Raw genomic sequence first — 25516 nt, forward strand, 5'->3', positions numbered from 1 at the left:
TTATGAAAATTAAAAATCTTTGTGCTTTGAAGAACACCACTAAGAAAGTGAAAAGACAGCCCACAAAATAGGAGAAAATATTTTCAAATCTTACATTTGATAAGGAACTTGTATCCAGAATCTATTTTTAGAAAACTCAATAATGAGGAGATAAATAATTCAATTTTTAAAAAATGGCAAAACATTTAAATAGACATTTTACCAAATAAGCTATAGTGATGAATAATAAACATATGAGAATATGCTCCACATTATTAATCATTAGGGAAATGCAAGTAAAACTAAAATGAAATACCACTACAAGCCACTAGAATGGCCACAATAAAAAAGACAATACCAAGGGTTAGCAAGGATGTCAAGCAACCGGAAACCTCATACATTGCTGGTGGGAAAGTAAAATGATACAGTTGCTTTAGAAATCAGTTTGGCAGCATCTTAAAAACTTAAACACAGTTCTACCATATAACCCAGCAATTCTACTGCTAAGTAGCTATCTAAGAGAAATGAAAACACAGGTACACACAAAGACTTGCCCGCTAATGTTCACAGCAGCATTATTCATAATAGCCCCAACTTGGTCCCAATCCAAATGTGCATCCACTGGTGATACACAAACACAACCTGGTATCTCCATACAATGGAATCCCACTGATACATATTACAATATGGAGGAACCTCAAAAACATCATGCAAAATGAAAGCAGTCAGACGTGAAAGATTCCATATTATATGATTCCATTAAAATAAACTGTTCAGAAAAGCCAAATTTGTAGAGAGAGAAAGCAGATCAGTGGTTGTCTCAGGGTGAGAGCAAAGTTTGACTGCAAATGGCCTCAAGGAAATTTGGGGGGATGATGAAAACTTTCCAAACTGCACTGTGGGGATGGTTGCTGTGTTAGTTTTCTGCTGCTGCGTAACAAGCTACAACAGATTTAGAGACTTCAAACAACACACATTTATCATATCATATAGTTTCTTACAGGTCAGAGCCCAGGCACAGGCAAGACGGGTCTCACAAGGCTGCAATCAAGGTGTCCTCCAGGCTGCTTTTCCTCTGGAGCACAGGGTCCTCTTCACGCTCATTCACGTTGTCAGCAGCATTCAGTTCCTTGTGAAGGACTGAGGCCGCCATTCTCCATAAGCAATTCACAACACGGTCGTTAGCTTCCTCAAAGCCAGTAGAAAGAAGAGTGTCTCTCTTCTAACAGTCCTTTTTTAAGGGTTTACACCTGCTTAAGTCAGGCCCAGCCAGGTTACTCTCCTTTTCCATTAACTCATAATCAACTGACAAGAGACCTTAATTATATCTGCAAAATCCCTTCACCTTTGCCAGATAATGTAACCTAATTATGGAAGTGACATCCGGTCATAGTCACAGGTCCCACCCACACTCAAGGGGACAGTATTGTACTGGGCATGCACATCAGGGGTGAGAATCTTAGGGGCATCTTGCAATTCTGCTTATGACAGTCACATAGTTTATAAGTTTATTAAAACTCACTACTTGTATACAGATAGTCCCTGCCTTACACTGATTCAATGCGATTTTTCAACCTTATGATGGGTTTATCAGGATGTAATCCCCTTCATAAATTGAGGAGCATATGGATTTACAGTGGTTCAATTTATGACGTTTTGACTTGCTATGGCTTTATTGGGACATTGGAATGTAATCCCTTGTAAACTGGAGAGCATCTGTACTTACTATGGGTGAATTTTATAATATGTGAGTTATACTTCAATAAAGCTGTAAAAAGTATGCCGTGAAAAACAAAATGTTGTCCACCGCACCATAATTCAATTTTTTTATTTGAGCTACATTTTTTTCATTACATGAACTAAGCTGAGGACTATCTTTTCTAGGAAATTATTCAACAGGAAAAAGTTGTCTACATTCATTGACCATACCCTTTATAATTTATTGCACCAATTAATTCATAGTAACCACTTCACAGGAACAAAGCAGTCAACTTTTCCACTAGTTGGGTTTTATTCCTATGCAAGCCTTCTTAGTAAAGAATGGAGGCTTACTTATATTCAAAGACTTCAGATTTCCAAAGAGAGTAGAGTTACCTCCAGACAAGAGTTTCTTCTCTCTGATTTCTCCACCAGGGAGTGGCTTCATTCTGAGCTTCCCTCAAACAAAGTATGAACAACAGTGTTTAGTCACACGAAGCCCCATTTTGCCGGCTGTAGACTTCCTAAAATTTCTTTCACCTGAAGTTCAGGAACTGCGTTCTAGAGATCTTTATGGTGTCCCGAGAATGTCTTTGAAGTCTGGCTGCTCATGGTATTTTGTGTGTGCTGAATTTCTGAATAAAATTCAGCATTTCCTGACTTCAGTTTACTCTGAGAACCTTTAAATCCTTTAAAGAGCTTGCTATATAAAAAACAAAGCAAGCCTCGGGGCACAGGGGTTCATGCCTGTAATCTTAGCACTTTGGGAGGCTAAGGCAGGAGGATCATTTCAGGACAGGAGTTTGACTTTGCAGTGAGTTATGATAACACCACTGCACTCTAACCTGGGCGACAGGGCGAGAGCTTGTCTCGAAAATAAATAAATAAATAAATAAATAAACACCGCAAGTCTCTGTAATTCTACTTCAGGTGTTATCTGGACACCACGAGGCACTACAAATTCCCTAAGGGGATGCCCTATAATGTCAACTGGATGGTTATCTTGTAGGTTTGTTGTTTTCAAGCTGAAACTTAACTGTTACCATGGAAATAAAACACAAAAGGAGATATCTATTCTGGAGGAAAAAAAAAACTGTTTAGAATTCTCATTCAAAGGTTTTATGTTAAACATGGATGAAACTCTTCTGCATAATTTATTTTCATGAAAATAAAAATATTCCTTGGGAATATGCAAAAGTTATCTTACTATAAAACACTTGGACCACCAAATTATCAGCAAATTTTAAAAAGTAATACTTTATATATTTTTTTAAAATTAGGGTCATTGGGCCGGGCGCGGTGGCTCACGCCTGTAATCTTAGCTCTCTGGGAGGCCGAGGCGGGCAGATTGTTTGAGCTCAGTTCGAAACCAGCCTGAGCAAGAGCAAGACCCCGTCTCTACTAAAATTAGAAAGAAATTAATAGGACAACTAAAAATATATAGAAAAAATTAGCCGGGCTTGGTGGCGCATGCCTGTAGTCCCAGCTACTCGGGAGGCTGAGGCAGGAGGATCGCTTGAGCCCAGGAGTTTGAGGGACGACGCCACGGCACTCTAGCCCGGGCAACACAATGAGACTCTGTCTCAAAAAAAAAAAAAAAAAAATTAGGGTCATTGGCTTTTTGCAACCTATTGACTAAAATGGCCACATTATCAGATCATTTGGAGAATTTCAGACGTTCTATTCAATTAGTCAAGTTGGATACAGTTACATCACTTGTGTGTGCTGTATGTTAGACTATCCACACTTACCTGAATAGCATCTTCAGGACTTGGGCTGACATTGTTTCTTATACAACATTTCCCTTAGACGTTTGGGTCATAATCTATAACTCACAACACGCAGAAGCTAAAATTCCATTCCTTTGCTATTTATCATGGCAGGATGATAGTAGCTCATAGGAGTTAAGACTGAGGGATAAGGATCAAATTCTTTGGGTTAGAATCCTAGCTCTGCAACTTAGCAGCTATGCTATTTTAACCAGTTACTTAAACTCCCTAAGCCTCAGTTTCCTCATCTATAAAATGGGTATAATAGCATAAAGCAGGGGTTGGCAAACTATGACCATAGGCCAAATCTGGCCTGCTGCCAATTTTGTAAAGAAAGTTTTACATAGCCACACCCATTCATTTATGTATTGTCTATGACTGTTTTTGGAGAGATTGCATGGCCTACCTACCACGTTTAAAATATTTACTATCCGGCCCTTTATAGAAACAACTTGCCGGCTTCTGGCATAAAATGTTTTTGTGAAGATTAAATGAGATAACTCATGTAAAGTGGTCCATATAGTTAAACAACCAATAAATGTCAGGGATTATCGTCATTTATTAATAGTAATAAGTTGAAAAAATCGTTGTTCTCTCATTTGCTCAAGTTTGGAGAGACATCTATATATACATAATACCTCAGGAGCAGGCTGCCCATGAAGTAATATCTCCAGACCAGTGGGCACGGCCCCTTTTTTTAATGTATTAGTCCTGGAGGTCGCTGAGATGGTGTGATCGCAGGATGTGATGTGCAGCTGTCAGTGCAGGGCAGAGAGCCCGGTAGGCCACAGACAGCAGCTGTCACGAGTTATCCATTTCAAGTAACCGATACTGTGCCATTCCTTGATGGAGGAGCTGTTGGTCACAGGTGTATGAAGCATGCATATTCATGACTTGCCCCACTTCTAACAGTGCAGAGGAGACCAAAGAGAAAGTGGGGAGGGCCAGAATCATGCTTAGATGATGACCAGAGCAGGTGCAGACAGCCACAACAGAGCCCACTTCCATTTCCCAGGCAGTAACTGGTTTTCCAAGATGTATTCTGTTGTCCAGAATAGGAAATAGGGAGAGTGGTCCAGTATATAATGTTTTAAAATGTGAGTTTAATGTAATAAAATCTAGACTAACAATTCAAAATAATATAATGGATCTAAAGCTGGTAACTTATTATAGAACTGGCATTGCTGAGCCCATGTTAGTAAATTTGCAAAAAGACTTTGGTCAATCACCACAAGTTACAATGGTGCCCGTAAGTCTTTCAAACTATCCTTACAACATTGTCTTTCAAGGAAAATATTTAAAAGATCTAAGGGGTTTACACTGTAACAGTAATATTCAGATACAAACTGCTGCCTCCTATACTCTCTGCTCCTGCCTAGGGCCTTGGACATCTCACTTAATCAATTTGCACCTCACTGCCTTGCATGTTAAAGGGAGGCTGTAAGGACATGCAAAATTGTAACAGCCATGATTCAAAATTATTTCCTGCTGGATGCTAGTGGAGTCTCATTAGTTGCTCCTGACAGGATCATAAATAAACTTGAGTCCATAGCAAAGAAAGAACGTTATCACTGGTAGGAAATCCCAAATTGGCAAATGGTTTACATATTAAAATGGAACCACTGAATTGCACAAAGTCAGCTGTAAAGTCTTCAGTGTTCATCTCAAGAACCTTCCTAGCAAATCATCTCATTGGTATTATTTAAAACAATTAGGCCCTTTTTTGGATGCAGCAGTTCATCAAAGGCTGCACATACAGCATTAGTAGTCAGGGCTATTTCCCTGGAGGAGCTTACCGTCCACGATAGACAAGGCTGTCACTGGTGGAAATGAAGAACAGACATTCACACCAAGTGGGCAGACATCATAATAGAATTCACAGTGTATTCAAACCAATATTCAAATTGATTTCAAGCTCTTGGCAATCCTGCTTCTTCAAAAAGACAGTGTGGTGTTGCCTAATTATAGCTAGCTGCAAAATTCTCCATAATGCATTCTTCACACTGCCCCACTGAAGCATCATTCAGACGGAAATTGTCTGAGGGCTCATCCAACGCTTCGCTTCCCTGTGCATGAGTAAATATCGGCAACCACACCATTTTTCATGTTGAAAGAAAACGGATCAGCAGGAAGCAGCAAGGGCACCTGCAGACTCTTCAATAAAATACATCCCTTTAACTTCCCGGATGATGACAATTTACACTTGATAGAGGCAGCCAAGTTGGAGTCAACTTGATATAACAAAAAAGAGTAATCACTTAATTAAACTACCAGTTTCATATATTTGTCCAGGTAATAAAATTGGTACTCTCTCCACCACTACCAGCATTTCTGTGGCTTAATTCAAGGGATACCTTTGTAAATTACTGATTAATATACACATACTACTTTGGTTCTCAAAGTATACAGATATAGATACAGTTGTCCCTTGGTATTCCCACAGATTAAACCAACAGCAAATAGAAGATATTAGGAAAAGCCAGGTGGGGAGGCTTGTGCCTATAATAGTAATCCCAACTACTTGGGCAGCTAAGGCGGAAGGATCACTTCAGCCCAGGAGTTCGCGGCTACAGTGAGCTTTGATCACATCATTGCACTCCACCTGGGCAATAGAATGAGACCTCATCAATAAAAAAAAAAAAGAAAAGAAAAGAAAATATTCAGAAAAAATAAAAACAATGCAAGCAAATAAGCAAGAAAAAAATCAAACATCCCTATTAAAAAGTGGGCAAAAGACATGAACGGAAACTTTTCAGAAAATAGGCTAACGGCCAACAAATATATGAAAAAATGCTCAACATCTCTAATCATCAGGGAAATGCAAATCAAAACCACAATGAGATATCACTTAACTCTGGTGAGAACGGCTTTTATCAAAAAGTCCCAAAACAACAAATGTTGGCATGGATGTGGAGAGAGAGTAACATTCACACACTGCTGGTGGGACCGCAAACTCGTACAATCTCTATGGAAAGTAGTATGGAGATACTTCAAAGAACTAAAAGTAGAACTACCATTTGATCCAACCATCCCACTACTGGGTATTTACCTAAAGGAAAAAAAGACAATCTATAAAAAAGACACCCTCACTTGAATGTTTATAGCAGCACAATTACAAAGATGTGGAAACAATCCAAGTGCCCATCAATATGTGAGTGGATTAATAAAATGTGGTACATGTATACCATGGAAAAAAATAGTGAACTAATACCTCTTGAATTAACCTAGATGGAACTGGAGACCATTCTTCTAAGTGAATTATCACAAAAATGGAAAAACAAACACCATATGTACTCACCATTAAATTGGAACTAATCGATCAACACTTATGTGCACATATGGAAAAGAGATTCATTGGAAATTGAGCAGGTGGGGGGGAGGGGATGAGTAAATTCATACCTAACAAGTACAATGCACACTATCTGGGGGATGGACACACTTACAACTTTGACTCAAATGGTACGAAAGCAATTTATGTAACCAAAACATTTGTAACCCTGTAATATTCTGAAATAAAATAAAATTTTAAAAAAATGCAATAATAAAAAATAATACAAATAAAAATACATTTTCATAGCTATTTACATTATAATAGGTATCATAAGTAATCTAGAGATGATTTAAAGTGTACCAGAGGATGTACATAGGTTATGTGCAAATACTACACCATTTTATATTAGAGACTTGAGCATCCTTGAATTTTGGTGTCCTGGACGAGGGGCAACGAGGGGGCCCCTAGAACCAATCCCCCTTGGATATCTAAGGATGACTGTAGAGGTGGAGATAGAGATAGAGATACAAACACAGAGATGTGAGGAAGCTGTATTTTCACTCTTTTTTTTGTAAAAGATAGGTTTAGGAACAGGTGAACTGTATTCGTTTCTGTATTAGTTTGCTGGGGCTGCTGTAACAGTACCACAAACTGGGTGACTTACACAGCAGAAATTTATCATCTCACAGTTCTGGAGGCTAGAAGTGGAAGATCAAGGTGTGGGAGGTGTCAGTTCCTCCTGAAGCCTGTGGGGGAGAATCTGTTCTGTCTCTCCTGGCTTCTGGTAGCCTACTGGCAATCACTGGCCTTTCTGGGCCTGCAGATCTTTGCCTTCTTTTTCATATGGCCTTCAACCACTCTATCTCTAAATATCCTCTTTTTATAACATTATTTATATTGGATTAGGGCCCATCCTAATTACCTCATTCTAACCGTAAAGACCCTATAAGGTACTCAGGTACTGGGGGTTTGGACCTCAACATGAATTTTGGGAGACACAATTCAACCCATAACATATTCCCATTTCTAAAGCTCCGTGTCTACACCCAGGTCGTTGACAACTACTATTTTAAGTACCTATCTCTTCTCTAAGGTGCAGAGGAACAAAATAAATGCAAAGTACCTCAATGGTATATACAAACCTGCTCACAAGCCTCGCTGCATGCATTTCTTTTTCTATCGAACTTCTAAGCATATACAGTTTGTAAGCTGGATGAATTTAATATATTAAAATGGTTTCATGCTTTATTGGTTTGTGGGGTTGCTAGTTAGTCATGGCTGACACAAAAAATTACTGACGGTCCTCTTGAAAAATGTGAATGGGATTATGGCTTGAAATAAAACACAATTGGATTTCAAAGGACTATTACTGACATTGAATGCCACTGAAAAAAGTATTGGCTGAATTTACACCCTTATTTTATCAAATTAACTCAATATGACTTTCACATATATATTATCATTTGTTGGAGGTTAAGATTATAGTTTGTCAGTTTATATATTGATATATATATCAATATATAAGGGTATATATTGATACCCTTATTTTATCAATAAGGGTATCGATCTCTCGGACTGCAGTGTGAGATCATTTCATTTATTCAAAATCAAGTAGATATAGATATTACTAAGGACGTATGATATGTACATATCCCTGAAGCACATTTTGCCAGAATGTTACGGTGAAAAAAGTGACAGGTGCATTCTGCCTAATAACACCCTAGATTTATGTCATCTTCTCTTGGCACTATATTATTTGTTATAGTTACATACACTTATGGGGTAGGGTTAGGTAATGAGAAAGTTTTGTGTTTTAGCTCCCTTCTCTAGCTAAAGGAAAAAAGTACTTAAGTGACTTTTCCAAAGCCATGAAGTAGCTAAAAATTTAATTAATCAAATATTTCATGTAACTTTTCACTCTAGGAGTCTCTCTAACGTGGCATCACTGCCTTGAACCCAACCCCTAAAGCCCCCCAACTAGTTGGGAAGGGTGGTGCTGTAACTAACTCAACTTGCATCTTGGAATATAAAGAAGACAACAGATAGGAGTACTTAATGGCCAACCAAAGAGAGGAGAAAGTTCCACTATTAAAGCTTAAAGCTGCAGCACGAGTACTTCCGATTTGCTTCACACGCCAGCCTTTTCACTTTTCATTTCAGTCCTGTGTGCCTCGCTTATGATTTCTTCCAATTCAGAGGGTAGAAAGCAATCTCAAATGTGCTTAACTCAGTCAGTGTGCAGCCACACATAGACCTCTGGAGGGAAATGACAAGCACCAGCTTCAGACAGTGCAGGGAAAGGAAAGCCGTGTGCAAATCTGGGATCATCTGCCATGAGCAAAGGTAGAAAATTATAGAGGAATTCTTTTGGGTCACAAAGATGTCACTTACGGTGCCACAGCAGTAATTTGAAAAAAAATGATATCTTTCTGTATTGAATGATTTCACCTGCCTGCTCAAGTGCATAATTTAGAACCAGCAAGCAAATTACAATCTACAGAATTCAGGCATGAAATTATGAATGTTTGATTTCCCATGGTCTAGACTTTGTCGATGTCTTCAAACCAGGGCCAAGAACAAAACCCCACCATTTTCTGCAGCAAAGACCTACCTGACATTCTGACATCTTGCAATATTCATGTAGTCAGTCATTCATTCTTGCATTAACTCGTTTATCAAACATGGGGGCTCTCACATACATACCACACATAATGAGAAAAGCAGCCCAGGCTCCTCATGGAACAGAGCAAGCACTAGCTTTCGAAGGTCAGAGATCTGGGGAAAGCTGACAGAATCCTATTATGAGCAAGGCCCAAAATGCCTGGATGACTATTTAGTCATCATGCAAGACTTGGCCTCTCAATGTTATCTAGAGCAAATATCAAATATTTTCATACAATTGAGATACTTTTCTTCATCTACCACCTGTCCATTTTACTTTTGTTTAGCCTTACTTGCTTTGGTTTCACTTGTTATCTATTATGCTGTGCTCTTTCTGTAACTGAATAAATTGATTACTTAGATATTTTTGAAAAATTGCTTCTGAATTCAGCTTTAATACATTGTAGGAGCTCAGGCATCATATAGTCCTTGTGGAAAGTGAAGAATTCTGTTTGACATGAATAGTCACCCCAAATGGGTTTGCCAAGCTCACATTTTTATATTATCTAACTTTCTCAAGCTGAGGCCACCTGTATATAAGGGAACAAAATAGTTGGAAAAAAGAGCTGATCTGGCTAAGAATTTAACTGTGTTACACTGAAGTAACTTTAGCTTTGACTTCTTAGCAAATTCTTCTCAATACATTTCTTTTAAGAGTAAATGTATTATCGTATTTCATTTTGTAGGGTGATTTTATAAGTTATTTCTATTTTATGCTGTTAAGTTACTTCGATGACCTAAAGTGCCACAATAAAATATCTCTAAAATATTTAATATTGAGTTCTATGAAACAGCAACTCTTCTCCATTAGCCAGGCAATCACCATAAAAATTTTTATTCTCTTCCCTTTCTCTTTCTTTCAGATTTTGTTATTACTGTCCTACTGCTCTGTTCTTTACTCTCTCCTCATTATTTAAAATTTCCCTCCCTCCGTCTGCCACAGGGCACTTCTCCAGGATGTCACAGTTTTCCTTACCCACCTGAACCTTCCCTCTGTCTGAATCCTTCACTCTCTCATCTCCATTCTCCATCTCCACTCCCAGCAAATGAAGCTCACCATGAACTCACTCCCTCTCCGCTGTTTAATGAACCCCCTCATAATCTTAGGACAGCAATAAACACTTGATATATATTTACCTGCCACTATAATTTTGCATCATGGTAGCTGTTGCTAGAAACATATACATAGCCATGGAGTTTTAAAAACCCCATTCCATCTATGAAAATGCAATTTACCTTAAAATGTGTGAGACATACAAAGTATATATAATGATTTATGTAAAATACAACACATCATATAAGTTAATGCAATAAATTCTTAATTACCTTTATTTATATTACAGTATTAATTATCTCTGAATTTCCACCTTACTATGCTGTTCATATTATTGTCATGCCAATGTTTATTTCCCTAAAAGTAGAAATATTCATTCTAATATATTAAATATACATTTAAAAATGGTTTTTAACCATCATGCTAACAACATCAGAACAAAAGACTGTGTCATCAAGTCATTTAGTTGGTCAAAGATGACAAAGCAAAATTTGGTAGTTTTTTAACTTTCAATTTTTTAGTTTTCAAATACTACAATTTTTCAATTTTCAATTGTGGTTTTATGGAGCACCAGGGAGAGTTTCAAATTACCCCAAATTGTTTTTTATTTCACTTACATTCTAGTAATCTTTATTTACCAGTATCTGTTTTAGTATTCTAGTTATACACATAACTAACTCTCCTACTGAAATGTTTTAAATCAGATGTTGCCCCCCAAAATGAATGGAAGACCGGGTGCCATATTAAAAACTTCAAGAGCAAATACTAAACTGATGGACTCCCACTGGCAGCAGAAAGCCGAAATTACTCTTCACAATTATACTCATATAGGGAAAAAACATTGTTAGTCAGTATTTAGGACAGATTTATCTTGTCACATATCAAAACAATCTGTGGACAATACTAAAACTCTGTAATACAATTTTACAAGAGAAGCTGGTTGGGTATTTCTGCATTTATTCAAATAGATAATAGAGGAAACAGCCGCAGAACAGTCAGAAGAATATTTGCAATGCAATTAGGGGGGACAAGTGCATCCGAGTGTGTGCCAGACACAGGAGCTTCCCCTTAATTCACACAGTCCAATGTCTTAATGCGGTGTACAGCAGCAAACTACACTTCCTACAGTTTTAAAACTTCTGTCAGTTAACTAGATGTTTACCGAGTGCCCCGCTTGGGCACTGAACATTTCGGGTATGCCATCCAGCTCTATGGACACTGTTCCAACACCATCTGTCACTTAAGCTTCCACAGATTCAAAAATTTCAATTCAAACTAATCTACTCGGCACTTGAACTGAAGCTATAATTCAAATTTCGACATGAAGCCTGAATTCCTTTTCAGTGTTCTTCAACTTTGACCCAGCTCCCCCCCTCCTTCACTGAAAAGGGCCAAGACAACAGCCCAGCAAGTGGGGCAGGCAAAACAGGCCTCCTTTGTTCACTTTTGTCCTTTCAGCTCTCTATTGAGGTAAGGGACTGAAAAGGCGCACCAGGCTTTGGAAAGCAGCAGCGGACTCGCTCGCAAGCCATCCTTCCTCAAAGAACCAAAAAACTCCAGGATGAAACTTTTTCGACAGGCCATTTTTACCTTAAGGCATAATTAATGGTACTTTTCCTTTCCCTTTGCCTTGAGAGAGAATCTGTTAACGGCGTTTAACGTGAGTTTGTAATGTGCCCCAAAAATGCATGCTGTAAATCATGCCATTCAAATGCCAAGGGCATCTAAAAGTGGCATGAAATTAGCTTTAAAGTTGAAATTTGGAGAAAAGATCACTACACACTGAATACATATACTGAATTTTTTGAATGCTCTCAGCCCACTTGAGAAAGATAAATCAAATTCATTGCATATTACCCAGTGGAAGACCTCCTACAGGATTCCCTCAGATTGCCCTGGGAATAGATTTTTCTGGTTACAGTGGGTTTTGAACCAATATATCATGCATGTCATAAAATTGAAAGATCTATATGTAAACATATATATATGCAAAATATTGTTTTCAGCCTTTCCCACCATCATTTAATAACAAGATTTTAAAAGGATCATTTTTGTCTGACTGTAATAATCATTTTCATTCTCATGTGAACTAAACAAAGTACAGGGCAATATGGAAGGAAATCAGGGAGCATGCAATACAAGATAAGATTTGTTATTTTTGCATTTAAACTGAATAAGCATTTGGATAGCACGTGCAGTGGAAGAGCATTAGTGGTTGTAAATTTCTTCCCTTTACCACTGGCATTGCTTATATTCACTAGCTTTTTAGTCACTTGAGGGAAATCCTCCATCAGACTGTTAAAAATTACCTTTTTCTAATTTGAAATTCCAATCTTGTAGGCCAGTAAAATAGGTCAATTAAGTTGACACCACATCTTTTTTATTAGCTCAGCTAAGCAATTATAATTGGGTGGTGAGGGTTTATGCTGTCATGTTTGAAGATTCAATGGTGGGAAGAAATGCCCAGTACAGAACTGTAATTTACAACTCCAGCGCATCCCTAAACATTCAGTATAAGGATATTCCTATCTATGTTCAGATATGAGGCACATTTGCTCTTGGTCTGGATTAAAATAACAATGTCATTTTTTGGCAGTACAACAAAAGCATACTAATTTAACCTACCCTCATAGCAAAATCGTCTAGCACAAGTGCATTACAGACATAGACACTGTAATTCAACACCTTAGAAAAATAACAAGAATGTATGTCACCAATGCTGGCTTACCCTGGACTACAACACGCATGCTCCATAACATCTATTTCATGCTTTGCACAAGGTATATGGTCAATCAATACCTATTGGAAACCATACACCTACTTATTAATAAATGTTAAACCAGTAAGATTAGAAAAATTATAAATGATTTGTTCATAACACATAGATAATAATTTATAGCTTTAAAAGGTAACAGCAACAGCACTTCACACCCATTAGTCTGGCTACTAACAAGAAAATGGCAAATATTAATAACAGTGTTGGCCAAGATGTGGAGAAATTGGAACACTTGTGCACTTTTGGTGGGAATGTAAAATGTTGCAACTGTTACAGAAAACAGTGTATGGTGCTTTTTGAAAAAAAATTAAAATAGACCTACCATATGATCCAGCTGTCTCATTTCTGGGTATGTACCCAAAAGAACTGGAAGCAGTGACTCAGACAGATATTTGTACATCGATGTTCATAGCAACACCATTCACAATACACAAAAGGTGAAAGTAACCCAAGTGTATGTGACGGAAGAATGGATAAGGAAAATGTGGCATATACATACAATGAAATACTATGCACCTTTAAAAAAGAAGGCAATTCTGACACATAGATAAATCTCGAAGACATTTAGCTAAGTGAAATACGCCAGTCACAAAAAGACAAATACCGTATGATTCCGTTCAGATAAAGTACTTGGTATGGTCAAATTCATAAAGACAGAAAGTAGAATGATGGCTGCCAGGGGCTGGGGGTTGAGGAAACAGGAGTTATTGTTTAACGGGCACGGAGTTTCAGTTTGGGAAGATGAAAAATCTCTGGGATGGACAGTAGCGATGGTTGCATACAATGTAAATGTACTTAATGTCACTGAACTATATAGTGCAAAATGATGAAAACAGTACATCTTATGTTATATATATTTTACCATAATAAAGGTACCTTAGCAAAAATATCACATTTTAAATAAATATATTGCACTTGTTCCCTCATTTAAACACAACCTGATAATGAAGGATTTACGGTTGCCAAAGCTGGAGGCAGAGCCATTGCCATACTTTCCTCCCTCATGTTGCCCTCTCCTCCACATTTTGGGAGGGAAAATAAGCATTCATCAGTTCATTGAGGTACATTTTCCTGTTCTCAGAAACTTTAGTCAAACTCATACATGTAGAAAGTAGAATGCTATGGCCATGGGCTAGGGGCGTGGGGGAAATGAGGAGATGTTGGTCAAAGGCTACAAAGTTTCAGTTAGGCAGGATGAATAAATTCTGGCCATCTAATGTACAGCACGGTGACTACAGTTTAAAATAGCATATCGTATCCTTGAAATTTGCTAAGATAGATCTTGAATGTTCTTACCACACATATGCACAAAAGGTAACAGTGTGAAGTGATGGATATGTTAACTGGTTTGATTGTGGTAATCATTTCACAATGTATACATATACCAAACATCACATTATATATCTTAAATATATATAATTTTTTATTTGTCAATTATACCTCAATAAATCCAGGGGAAGGGGAGGAAACTTCAGCTTCTGATGCCAATGGAAGCCTTTCTAAACGAAAGGGGCTTTTCATTTGCCAAGGCAGATAAAGAGTTAAATTAAATAAGCCACTGGATTATTGCCCCTGCCATCTAGGTCCGTCCTTCGTCCTGACCTGCCAGGAAGGTTGAGGGCTCCTTCACGTGAGGAAGCATAAAATTTTAAATGAAAAGAACATCTGAATGTATTTAATAATTTTCAATTATTTTCAAATCACTTCCTCTGCACCATTCATCTCAGCAGTTGAAGATTGACCTAAAGTGGTCTTTGGATCCAAAACACAAAACTTCCAAGAAAAGAACATATTAGGAGATTTGTATTCCAGTTAAATTTGCTATGGGTTATTGTACTTCTTAGATGGAAATTGTTCTTTGAAAATGGGGATGAGACTGCAAAGGCTGCTGATATAAGGTGAAAATATCAGGGAAAAGCCTGGTGTCTCAGTGTTTACCCTTTGGTGCCAGTAATGACTGGTAGGAGCCACAAGGGGGCTCTCTTGGGCGTGCATTACACTGTTTCTTGATTTGAGTGCTAGCTACATCAGCATGTTCCATTTGTGCAAGTTCATCAAGCTGTACACCTATAACATGTGAAAAAAAATCTGTGTGTGGGGAAGTATGTGGCCATGGATGATAGAATTAATCTCCCCAAGGGCAGAAACTGTTTCTCTCTCCACTGTATTCCCAATGCCTAGAATAGTAGGCCATGCACTCAGTAAATACGTATTAATGAATGAATGAATGAATGAATGTATGAATCTCTTTACCAGAAAAGCTTCCTATAGAATAGCTCCTTTGTACGTACGCAATATAATATCTGCAGAGTCTATTTATATTCAATCGATTATAAAAGGAAAACTATACCTATAGGAAAGTATTATTTGAAATGATTCTTGACATTTTCTACAGCCCAGGTGTATCCATTCTTAGAGTCCTCTCACACATCTGAAGCACTTGCACTTAGGCAATATCACCACCATTGTCGTGTTGGCCTCACAGGACGTATCATTTCCAAAAATGACTTGTTTTTCATTTACTGTGACTGTAGCAATAACAAACAGTGATATGCTGTACAGGCACTGGCTTCCAGCCCGAGGACCACATCACGACCCTGTATCAAAAGGCTGGAGGACCTTCCTGAGCTCCCTTGTACTTGTTTTGATATGCAATGGGTTATGTGAAATGTTTGGCAACTTTCCTGTAATAAAGTAGAAAGAAGGTTGAAAGAAGATCATGAGTCAGTAGGATTACAAATGCAAAATGAATCCATTTTTCCATTTGATTGGTTAATTATAATAATTCTAAAAGCTATTCCAAAAATAGCTAATTTCATTTTCATTCAAATTCTTCATTTTTACTAGTTAACAGGGAACATCTTTATAAATGTACCACACGTTTCTATATATTTAGGATATTGAATGCTTTCCTAAGATTGGATATTAGAGTCCTATTCAAACTCAACATCCAATTTGAGGAGTAACTCTTCTGCAGTCAAAACTGTGCAAAAAACATTCAGGGCTGGGTGGCTTTTCCTTATTAAAAAAATTTTTTTCTTAAAAATTATGACATGCCAACCACATCTCTCTGTAATCACAGGGGGCTCTGATTACTAAGAACAGTTCAGTGACCGAAATGGGTTAACAGCTATGTACTTAAAAACTAACAGGAATAATATAACATGTAAAAGAATTACGGAGGAATAAAAGGCTATTCCACAATACGATTCTGAATTACAATATTGCCCGCTACTCTGAGGTCTGCAGAGGCCTCAATTTCATGGGCTTGTAAGGTATGTCCCTCGATTTGAACACTCAGTGGTTTTAGGCTTCCCCTAAACCTCCAAAAGGCCACATTTTCAGTTTGGGATGGTAAAGCGCAGGGGCAAAACGCTAATCTCGCTCCCCTACTTCCTAGCTGTGTGGCCTTGGGAAAGTTACCTGACCTCTCTAAGCCTCTGTCCCTAATTTTTAAAATGTGGTTGTTGTGGGAATTAAATGAGATGATACATGTAACATGCACAGTGCTCAGGACATCTGTAGCTCTCATAAACCAGTTGTCTATCATTATTATTAAAGTAGAAAGTATCCAGCTGTCTAACTCCATTTCAGCACTCTGGAAGGTCTCTCATTCACTCATGAGCCATTATTACAAGATTTTAATAGCAGGACACGGTTAGCATAAAGCAGTCCCAACCTAAACAGCCCAGCCTCCTAGGTTTGTATTCAGCGGCCATTCAGTGTTCCTTCCCAGGACCACCCCAGGGGGAGCTCCTGGTGCAGAACCAATGCCTCCTAGCCCATTATTGGCTCCATCTCTTCATGCAAGAGCCTCGGGCGAGGAAGGGCCCAGCCACTCAGATCCTCACTTCTGAGCCTTAACCATCTGGGACTAGGAAAGGAATAGAAGGCTTCCCCCTCTGGACAGCCCTACGCCAGGTGTAGCCTCCGGCTGAAGCTGCTGGTGCGAAAAGCGCAGGAGAGGGGCGGGATGGGAAGGAGACGCCGCCGCTCGGCGCCCTCCCTCAGTGCCAGGCGCTGCGCAGGGGCCGCCTCAACCGTGCGGAGGACAGACGGCGTCGCCAGGGGCCGGGGGCCGGGCGATTCCGAGGGGAAGAAGCGGCCTGCTAACCCGCCTCCCGGGCCCAGGGCGCTTGCTGCCCGGAGTACACTGCTCTGGAAGAAATGACAACTCCCTGGCTCACCCTCCCGCGACACCCCAGTCCCCCTCCGCACTCCGACAGATGCGGGCCGGGAGTGGCTGAGCCGGCGAACCGCCGGGGACCAGGATGCTGCGGCGCCCACCCGCACTGCGAAGAGGGGGCCGGGGGCGGCGCCCGGCGCAGATGGCGCTCCCTGCGAGATGGATGCTCCAGGGCGGGTAATCACTCCTGGCTCAACACAGCCACCCGGGGCGACGCTGCTGCCAGAACCCCCCGCTGGGAGCCTGGGCAGGGAGGGGATCTTTCCAGTCAGCTCCAAGCCCGGCGCGCCCGCCGCGGCGAGCCCCAGCACTCCGAGGCTGGGCGGGGCGCTGGGACCCCCGGGACCCGCACCTGTAGGACCAAAGAAGCCCCCCGCAAGAGCCCCCACCCCGCTGTCCTCGGTGTCTCTCCCGTCCCCTCACGATTCCCCGAGTCCTCTCCAGGGCAGCGAGAGTGGAGGAGCGAAGTCGGCCTCGCCCCCCGAACTCGGCGATCCGCGCAGGTGTGAGCACATCCGAACAAAGCCCACGCCCAGATGCGTCCGCGGGGACCGGAACACGCACACACCGGTACGCGCCCGCCGGGCCCCTGAGCTCGTCGCCCGCCGGCTCTGTGGCGTGACACCCCGCGTCCTAAGTGTCCGTGCCCGGGAAGCCTCCGGGCCGGGCCCCAGCAGCCTCTCCATGCCCAGCTGCCCACAGGGAGACCTCCAGGCAGGGCTTCCCGGAAAGCGTGGGACGCGGGTGCGGATGCAGAAGTTGGCTACAGGCTGGAGGAGGCGGCGGGTGCCGGCGCTGCTGTATTTCAGCTGTGCCCTCTCCCGGGCGCCCGTCCCCTCCTCGCGTTCGGCCCCCGCAGCAGTGGCGGGGGCCTGCCGGGGAGAAGGGAGTCGGCGACCCGCTTCGCCCCTGCCGCGGGCGCTGCTACCCGGGAGAGCGCTCCGCTGTACCCCGGCCGGTGTCCCAGTGACAACGCCGCAGCCTCCCGCGTCCTCCTCCGCCCCAGCTGTCGCCCCAAGCAGGACCGAGTGTCACCGCCACAAGCGCACAGAGCTACTCACCTTCTCGCCCCGCGCCCACCGCTCAGCCCCGGCGCGACTGCCCGGGACCCTGGAGCGCAGATGTCCTTCGTTCTTGACCAAGCTGTCGCCTCCGGCTGCCCCAGCCAGGCAGCCCCAGAGCTGCCCTCTGCGCCCGCGCGTCTGAGGCTCGGACTGCGGCGCGCCCCCGCCGCTCCCGCCCTCCACTCCCCCTCCCCGCGTCGTGCTCTCGCCCCTCCCGGCTCTCCTTCGCGTCCTCCTGTCCCCTCCCCCGCAGTCCTCCCTGCGTCCTCCGCCCCTTCCCCTCGCGGCGACTCCCTCCCGCCCTGCTGCTGCCGCGGCAGCGAACAGGCTCCAGCCGCCTGCGCCTCGGGGACTGGGTGGCCCCTCGCCTGAGCCGCCGCGCCCCCGTCAGCCTCCGTCACCCTGCGCGCGAGTGCGATACTGCTTGTGGGGGTGCGGGACGGAGGGCGGGGTTGCCCCAGGGATTAGGGTGGCTGAGATTTAGCTTAAGAAGATGTTCCAGAAAATGGGTAGTTTTTAAATGCCACTCTTTAGGGGTGTAGATTTCTGTGGGAGGTCTATGGTCTTTTTTATTTTCCTTCTTTAAAAACATTTAATTTCTTCGAAACTCATCAGTTGGAGTGATTGAGATTGAGGGATGGGGTTTTTTGTTTGTTTGTTTTGTTTTTGTAACCATTCTTTCCAAACAACCCTCAGCAAGGGAGCCTTCGGAGTAACGCAGATGCTGTCTATTCATAGTAGGAATTGGGTCTTCTGTTCCCAGCGAACGGGGTTAGTTCAAATTTGCTTATTTTCAGACATGGGAGTATTATGGAGAATTTTTTGCAATGTAAAACAACAATTAAGACTTTCTAACTGTGTCGTACTTGAGTCAACACACTGCATGCGGCACAGTTCAGGCTGCGGAGCCCACTCTCACTGAATCCTGGGTGATGTCCAAGATCCTCAGCCTGACGCTCAAAGTCCTTCGTAAGGTACTCGGGTCTGCAGACCCAATTACGGGCCTGCCCGGTGTCACCCGATTTGACCACTGCGGCAGGCTCCAGCTCTCACTGGGCTCCGCTGAAGCCTTGCTTCCTTCAGTTCTCTGCTTTAATTCATTTGAACTTGTCACTTCTACCCACAGCATCTGCATACAAGCAAGCAGCCGTCTTTTCTTTCTCCTTCTGCTGCCATCCTCTCCTTCTTCTCCTACAGCCAAATGTGTTCCTCCACACGAACCTCCTTCGGTTCCTGAACCACTCTTCTGATCCCTGGCTGCTGGGTGATTGCACAAGGTATTTCCTCAGTCCCATCAGTCACTCTTCCGGTCCTTACCCCAGAGCTATTCACCCGGTACCTTGCACCTCTCAATTTGCCATCTAAATTTCCCTCTGAAATATTTAAAAAAAATAAAAGTGATTCCATGATCCCCCTGCTTAAAAGTCTGGACTAGTGGGCTAGCTCTCTGCTACCTATAAAATAAATTCCAGATCTTTTGGTGTGCCGGTTTACAATCTGCCCCTAACTTACCTTTCCAGACTCCAGCAAAGAGAATTTTCATAACTCTAAGCCTGTGCATATGAGATTCCTTCTAGTTAGAATATTCCTCCATCTCTTTTCATCGGAAAAACTCTTGTTCATCCTTCAGAACCTTATTTAGTTGTCACCTCCTCTGTGAAATCTTTCCTAAATCGCTGTGTGTTTTATTATAATAGTGCTTGCCACTTTTAATGCTCTATTTTCATGCCTGACTCCACAAAATTTCGCTTCTTTGAGGACAATTTGTCTATTTATTTTTGTGTGACCTCATTTCGCACCAGTACAAATGAAGCTACAAATAACAGAACTCAGCTCTCACTGCCTCAATATTTTCACCTGTGTAAAGGACTTCAGGCCCCTCAATTCCCTCCCCACTGCGGTGATTACTCAGCGTCCTGGGGTTGTCCTGCATGTCCTTCTCATATCAATCTACTCTAAGGTTGTCCCCTCACCTCAGCCACTGTGAGACAGTAATTTCTCATCCACGTTCTTTTCTAATCAATCCCACAGGGCAAACCTGTGAGGTGGGAAAATGACACACTCCTCTCTTCAGTTCTTGCTGTGGTTCTGAGTAGCAATTTGTCCCCTGGGCACCGAAGCAACATTACTTGTGTCCCCCTGCGTTACAACCCCATAAAGACCCTCCTTAAACAACAACTCCTTCAACTTCTGCTTGGAATTGTTCTCTCTCTTCAGGCCCTGGCCCTGGTCCATGAAGCCAGGATGGGGCAGGCAGCACTCGGTCCTGGTGAGGTCCAGATCTGTCCCAATGCCTGGGAGACTACTTGGGTTACAGAGGTACTCAGGGGTTATTGAAGGAATGAATACTTAAATGAAATCTTGGGCAAGTGTCAACTTCTCTAGGTATAGTTTTCCTCATCTGTATAGGTAGAATGACAATATTTATTACACAGGATTATTGTAAGGGTCAATTTAAAACACTGGCCAGTATGTAGGACATAATAAATATTCAGCAAATTCTAGTTTAAACAGTAATTGTTTGATAAAGTGTTTGTGAAATAAATACATGCTTGACTAAAAAGTACAAAGCCATAAAAGAAAAAGCTCTGGAGAAAATAGGAACCACGGGGACAACACCAAACAAAAATTTAAATAATTTTGATACTACGGAATAGTTGTAATAATGTAACATTATTATATAGTTTTAATTTCCAGTTTATTACTTCATCTGCATTGCAGCCCTTCATTGCTGGGGATTAGCCTCCTGAGAGGATGAGTGACAGGGACGACCAAACAGCTGGTGCAAGAGGAGCTGAAATTAAGGGAGCATGGGAGGAGGGGTAGAAGAATGATCTAAAAAAGGATTAGAAGGATGCCCGAGCAGGCAAAAGCCCTTTCTAACGCAGTCTATTTGATTTGCCTGGTGATGCAGGAGACTTTCTGATTTGGCTGCACATTGCCAGTGATTTGCATAACTCACGTCCTTACCCTAACTGCTACCCCTTCCCCATTCCTAAGCTTTGTCCTATCCTCTATCTCCAGCTTCACTCCATCTTGAAACCCAGGCGAGAACTGGGAGTAAGGTAAATCTGTTGTCCCTATCATTTGATAATAATAGAATTTTCCATGTGCCCAATGCTGTTATCAGCACTTTACATTTACGAACTCATTTAGTCAGATGGCAGCACCATGCAGCAGGTACTATTATCATTCCACTTTTAGACGATGAGGCAAAAGAGGTCAAACAACCGAGACACACAGCTAGCAGCAGAGATGGGATTCAAGCCAGGCATTAGGATTCCAGAGTCAACAGTCATAACCTACCACTGTGCCATGCCACCTGTCAGTGACAGCATGCTAAAAGTTTAACAGTTTGTTTTGATGGCTGCATCAGTGTCACTGCATTAAAACAGCTACATCAGACAGTCATGGAGCCCCCCAGTGGTACCTGCGGTGAATATGTTTTAGCTTTTCTCCTTGTTCTTCTTTTGTAGTCCTCTCTTTCTTAGAATTTTCCTTTCTTCTTTTCCTCTTCCACTTTTTTCTTTCCTCACCTTAGTTTCCAGGCTAATTTTCTTAATCCACATCCATGCTGCAGGCCTCCCAGGGGAGTCAGTGCATTGGCCCCGTCCGAAAACCTAATGTTAAGTTCACCAAACCCTAACCCGGACCCCGCTATGCCAGTAATGAGCTGTGCGTCCACGAGCGGGTCACTTCCCCTCTCAGCTGTTTCCACACTGTGAAACGAAAGAGTCAGGCAGGGTGAACATCACGATTCCTTTTTAGCTGTGTCATTTTATGATTCTGATGGTAACCAAGAGCATTTCTTCGACTCCTCAGGTAAAACTCAGATAAAAGCTGGCTGAATTCTAGGTAAAAAAGATTGGAGCAGTAAAAAACTGTTCTCACAGTAGTATAACAAGGTTGTTTGCTACAAGAATTGCTTATATCAGTGTTATCACGATTTTAAGGTAATATTTTATGGCTAGCCAACATGCATTAGATTTCTGACAAGGACATGGGAAATGTAATAATTTTAAAAGCCCTTGTATCAGGGCTCGGTGGCACATGCCTGTAATCACAGCATCTTGGGAGGCTGAGGGGGGAGGATCACTTGAGCCTGGAGTTCGAGACCAGTCTGGGTAACATAGCAAGACCTCATCTCAAAAAGAAATGAATAAATAAATAAATAAATAAATGCCCTTCTACTTGGAAGGGTATTTATAATCCAATATCATCAAAAAGCATTGTTGTTATCATGGACAGCTTCCAAACTGGTTCCCAGTGACCCCTTCCTCCTGGTATTCATGCCTGTGTGTAATCTCCTCCCCTTGAGACTGGACCTAAAGACTCACTTCTGGTGCACAGAATATGGCAAAAATAGCAGGATGTCACTTCCGGTATTAGTCTACAATACACTTTGGCTTCTGTCTTGCTGTCTTGTTCTTTGGTGTTCTTGCATGGAGGGAAGCCAGCTACCATGTTGTGAGCTACCAGATAGAGGGGCTCTCATGGCAAGGGACTCAGGGGAGCCTCCAGCCAAGCCTGTGAGGAACTGAGGGCTTCAGGCCAATAGTCCAAACCTTGCCACAGCCATATGAGTGAGCTTGGAAGCAGATTGTTCCCCAGCCAAGCCTTGAGATGAGACCAGCCCAGGCTGGCACCTTGACTATAGCCTTCCGAGAGCCGTGGCCAAGAGGATTCTGAAAACCTGAGCCTGGTTTCCTGACTTACAGAAACTGGGAGATAATACATGTTTCTAGTGTCAAGCTGCTAAATTCATCACTGATATAGCTGTCTAAGTATATTTCAGAACTCCAAATTTGCATCTGACCACACAAATAAAATCTCTTTCCTCGATAGGAAAGGGGCAAAATGATCAAACTGTAGTTGTCATAAGATGCAGATATAGTGCTAGATAAGGAAGCAATTGTGGGAAAGATGAGACACCAGTATGACTTCACCAAAGTGAACCTCAGCAGCTCCCATCTCCCCATCTGAGTCACACTGAGCTCCTATAGCCAAGCCCAGGGTGACCGTCCCCTGTGCCCCACCCAGAGCTCGTCGTTTCTCCTCTTGGATGCCAACCACAGTCTCAGCTGGCCCCTCCCTCGTGAAGCTTCACAGTGGGTGATTATTACTCACTATGGATACTAGGATGTGTGGTTATATCAATAATATTATAGGATGTGAAGTTTCTTATTTCACCTGACCAGCAATGCAAAATTTCCACAGACACAAAACACCAGTTTCTATCCCGTGCTTCTCCTAGCCCTCTACCACACAACCACAGAACTCTGTGTGCCAGTCTGGTGCCATTTGGGCACGTGTCAAACAGAAACCAGAAATTTAAAACCCATTCCTTGCCTGATGCTTAGCAACACAGGAGCCTAGCCCTATCTAAAGAACGTAATGCTCAAGCAATTGGAGGAAAAGACGACCTTCACGCCTGCCATATGTGGCTTTCTTCTCTGGGAGCTTATGAGTCACTAGGATCTTCCGCTGGGCTCAACCCACCCCTTGCTTGGGGAACCAAGTTGGAATGAGGAGGAACATTTTTAGTGATAATAAGCATATTCCTGTAGCCAACTCTTCCATCTGTTCCTACAGTTTCTATCTACAAGAATGTGCAAAGGTTCTGCTGCATAGATTTAAGACTAGCCAGGGTCAGTGTGCATCAGCCACTGCGGATGAGGTCATCGAGTCATTAAGGACAGGGAACTGCAGATGCGGAAAACAGAGATGCTGAGAAACACTCTTGGTATGTGCCCTGCATTTCTGGCATAAGGGGGAACAGATGACAGGTACAATGAAGATGAGTTCACCATCGAGGAAAGAAAGGAAGCGGCTTCAGAACCAATACCCTTGGGTCTGAATGATTGACTCAGAAGGCTTTCTTATTTAGCTATTTTGTTGTATTTTTAAGAGGGAAAAGTGTCTTACATTAAATATACACCGACATTGTACTTCTGTTTATATTTTCTTTTAAGTCTTGATTTAAATTTTAAGTTTTTCAATATATTTTTGAAATTCTGGTAAAATACATGTAACATTTTCCATCTTAACTATTTTTAAGCATACCGTTCAGTAGTGTTAAGTACATTCGCATTGTTGTGCAACCATCCCTACCATCCATCTCCAGAACTCTTTTCATCATGCAAAACTAAAACTCTATACCTTAAACAACAAATTTCACATTCATTTTTCCTCCAGGCTCTAGTAACCACCATTGTACTTTCTGTCTCTACGAATTTGACTATTCGAAGTACCTCATATAAGTGGAATCATGTAGTATTTGTCATATTGTGGCTGTCTTATTTCACTTAGCATAACGTCCTTATGGTTTATGCATGTTGCAGCATGTGTCCGAGTTTCCTTCCTTTTTCCAGCTGAATGATATTCTATTGTGTGTGTAAATATATATATATATATAACATTTCTTTTATTCAGTCTTTTGTTGACGGGCATTTGGTTGCTTTCACCTTTTGGCTTTCATGAATAATGCTGCTATGAACGTGTGTGTACAACTATCTCTCGAAGATTCTGCTTTCACTTTTTTTTTTGCTATATACCCAGAAGTGAGATTGCTAGTCATATGGCAATTCTATTTTAAAGTTTTTGAGGAAGCACCATACTGTTTTCCATAGCAGCCGTACCATTTTACATTTCCACCAACTGTGGATGAGGGTTTCAGGTTCTCCACATCCTCACCAACACTTGTTATTTTGTTTTGTTTTTTGATAGTAGCCATTCTAATGAGTGTAAGGTCTTCCAATATTTTTGAATGTCAGAAATCCATAGGATACAAGCAAGTCCAGTGCTTTAGAAAGCCCTGCTCTGGCCCACCTAGAGCCTATGCCATCCTCTCCTTCTTCTAGACCATATCTGGGTATCTAAGATCCAAAAATTCCATGAGGACCTGAAAAAAATCCCTTCCCCGTGCTCTGGACAGCGGACTGTTCTGCCGATGTACACAACTGGAGGCCTCATAGGCAGGTGATGCAGAGGTGTGGGGATGCTTGCAGGGACGTGGACACAACCTATACGTGGGTTGGAGTGTTCACTCAAGTATACTC

General features: G+C 41.9%; 1 long non-coding RNA gene across 1 annotated transcript in view; it reads right to left on the reverse strand.

Annotated features, from left to right (window-relative positions):
• LOC105815221 overlaps positions 1–18628 on the reverse strand; it is a 151342-nt gene extending 132714 nt beyond the window's left edge. The window contains exon 1 of the long non-coding RNA XR_001137731.1: positions 18456–18628. This is a non-coding gene — a long non-coding RNA (uncharacterized LOC105815221). The remainder of the gene's footprint in view (positions 1–18455) is intronic.
• Between the last annotated feature and the right edge of the window lie 6888 nt (positions 18629–25516).

This window comes from Propithecus coquereli, unplaced genomic scaffold (genome assembly GCF_000956105.1).
Source record: "Propithecus coquereli isolate 6110/MARCELLA unplaced genomic scaffold, Pcoq_1.0 Scaffold32, whole genome shotgun sequence".
Lineage (NCBI taxonomy): Eukaryota > Metazoa > Chordata > Mammalia > Primates > Indriidae > Propithecus > Propithecus coquereli.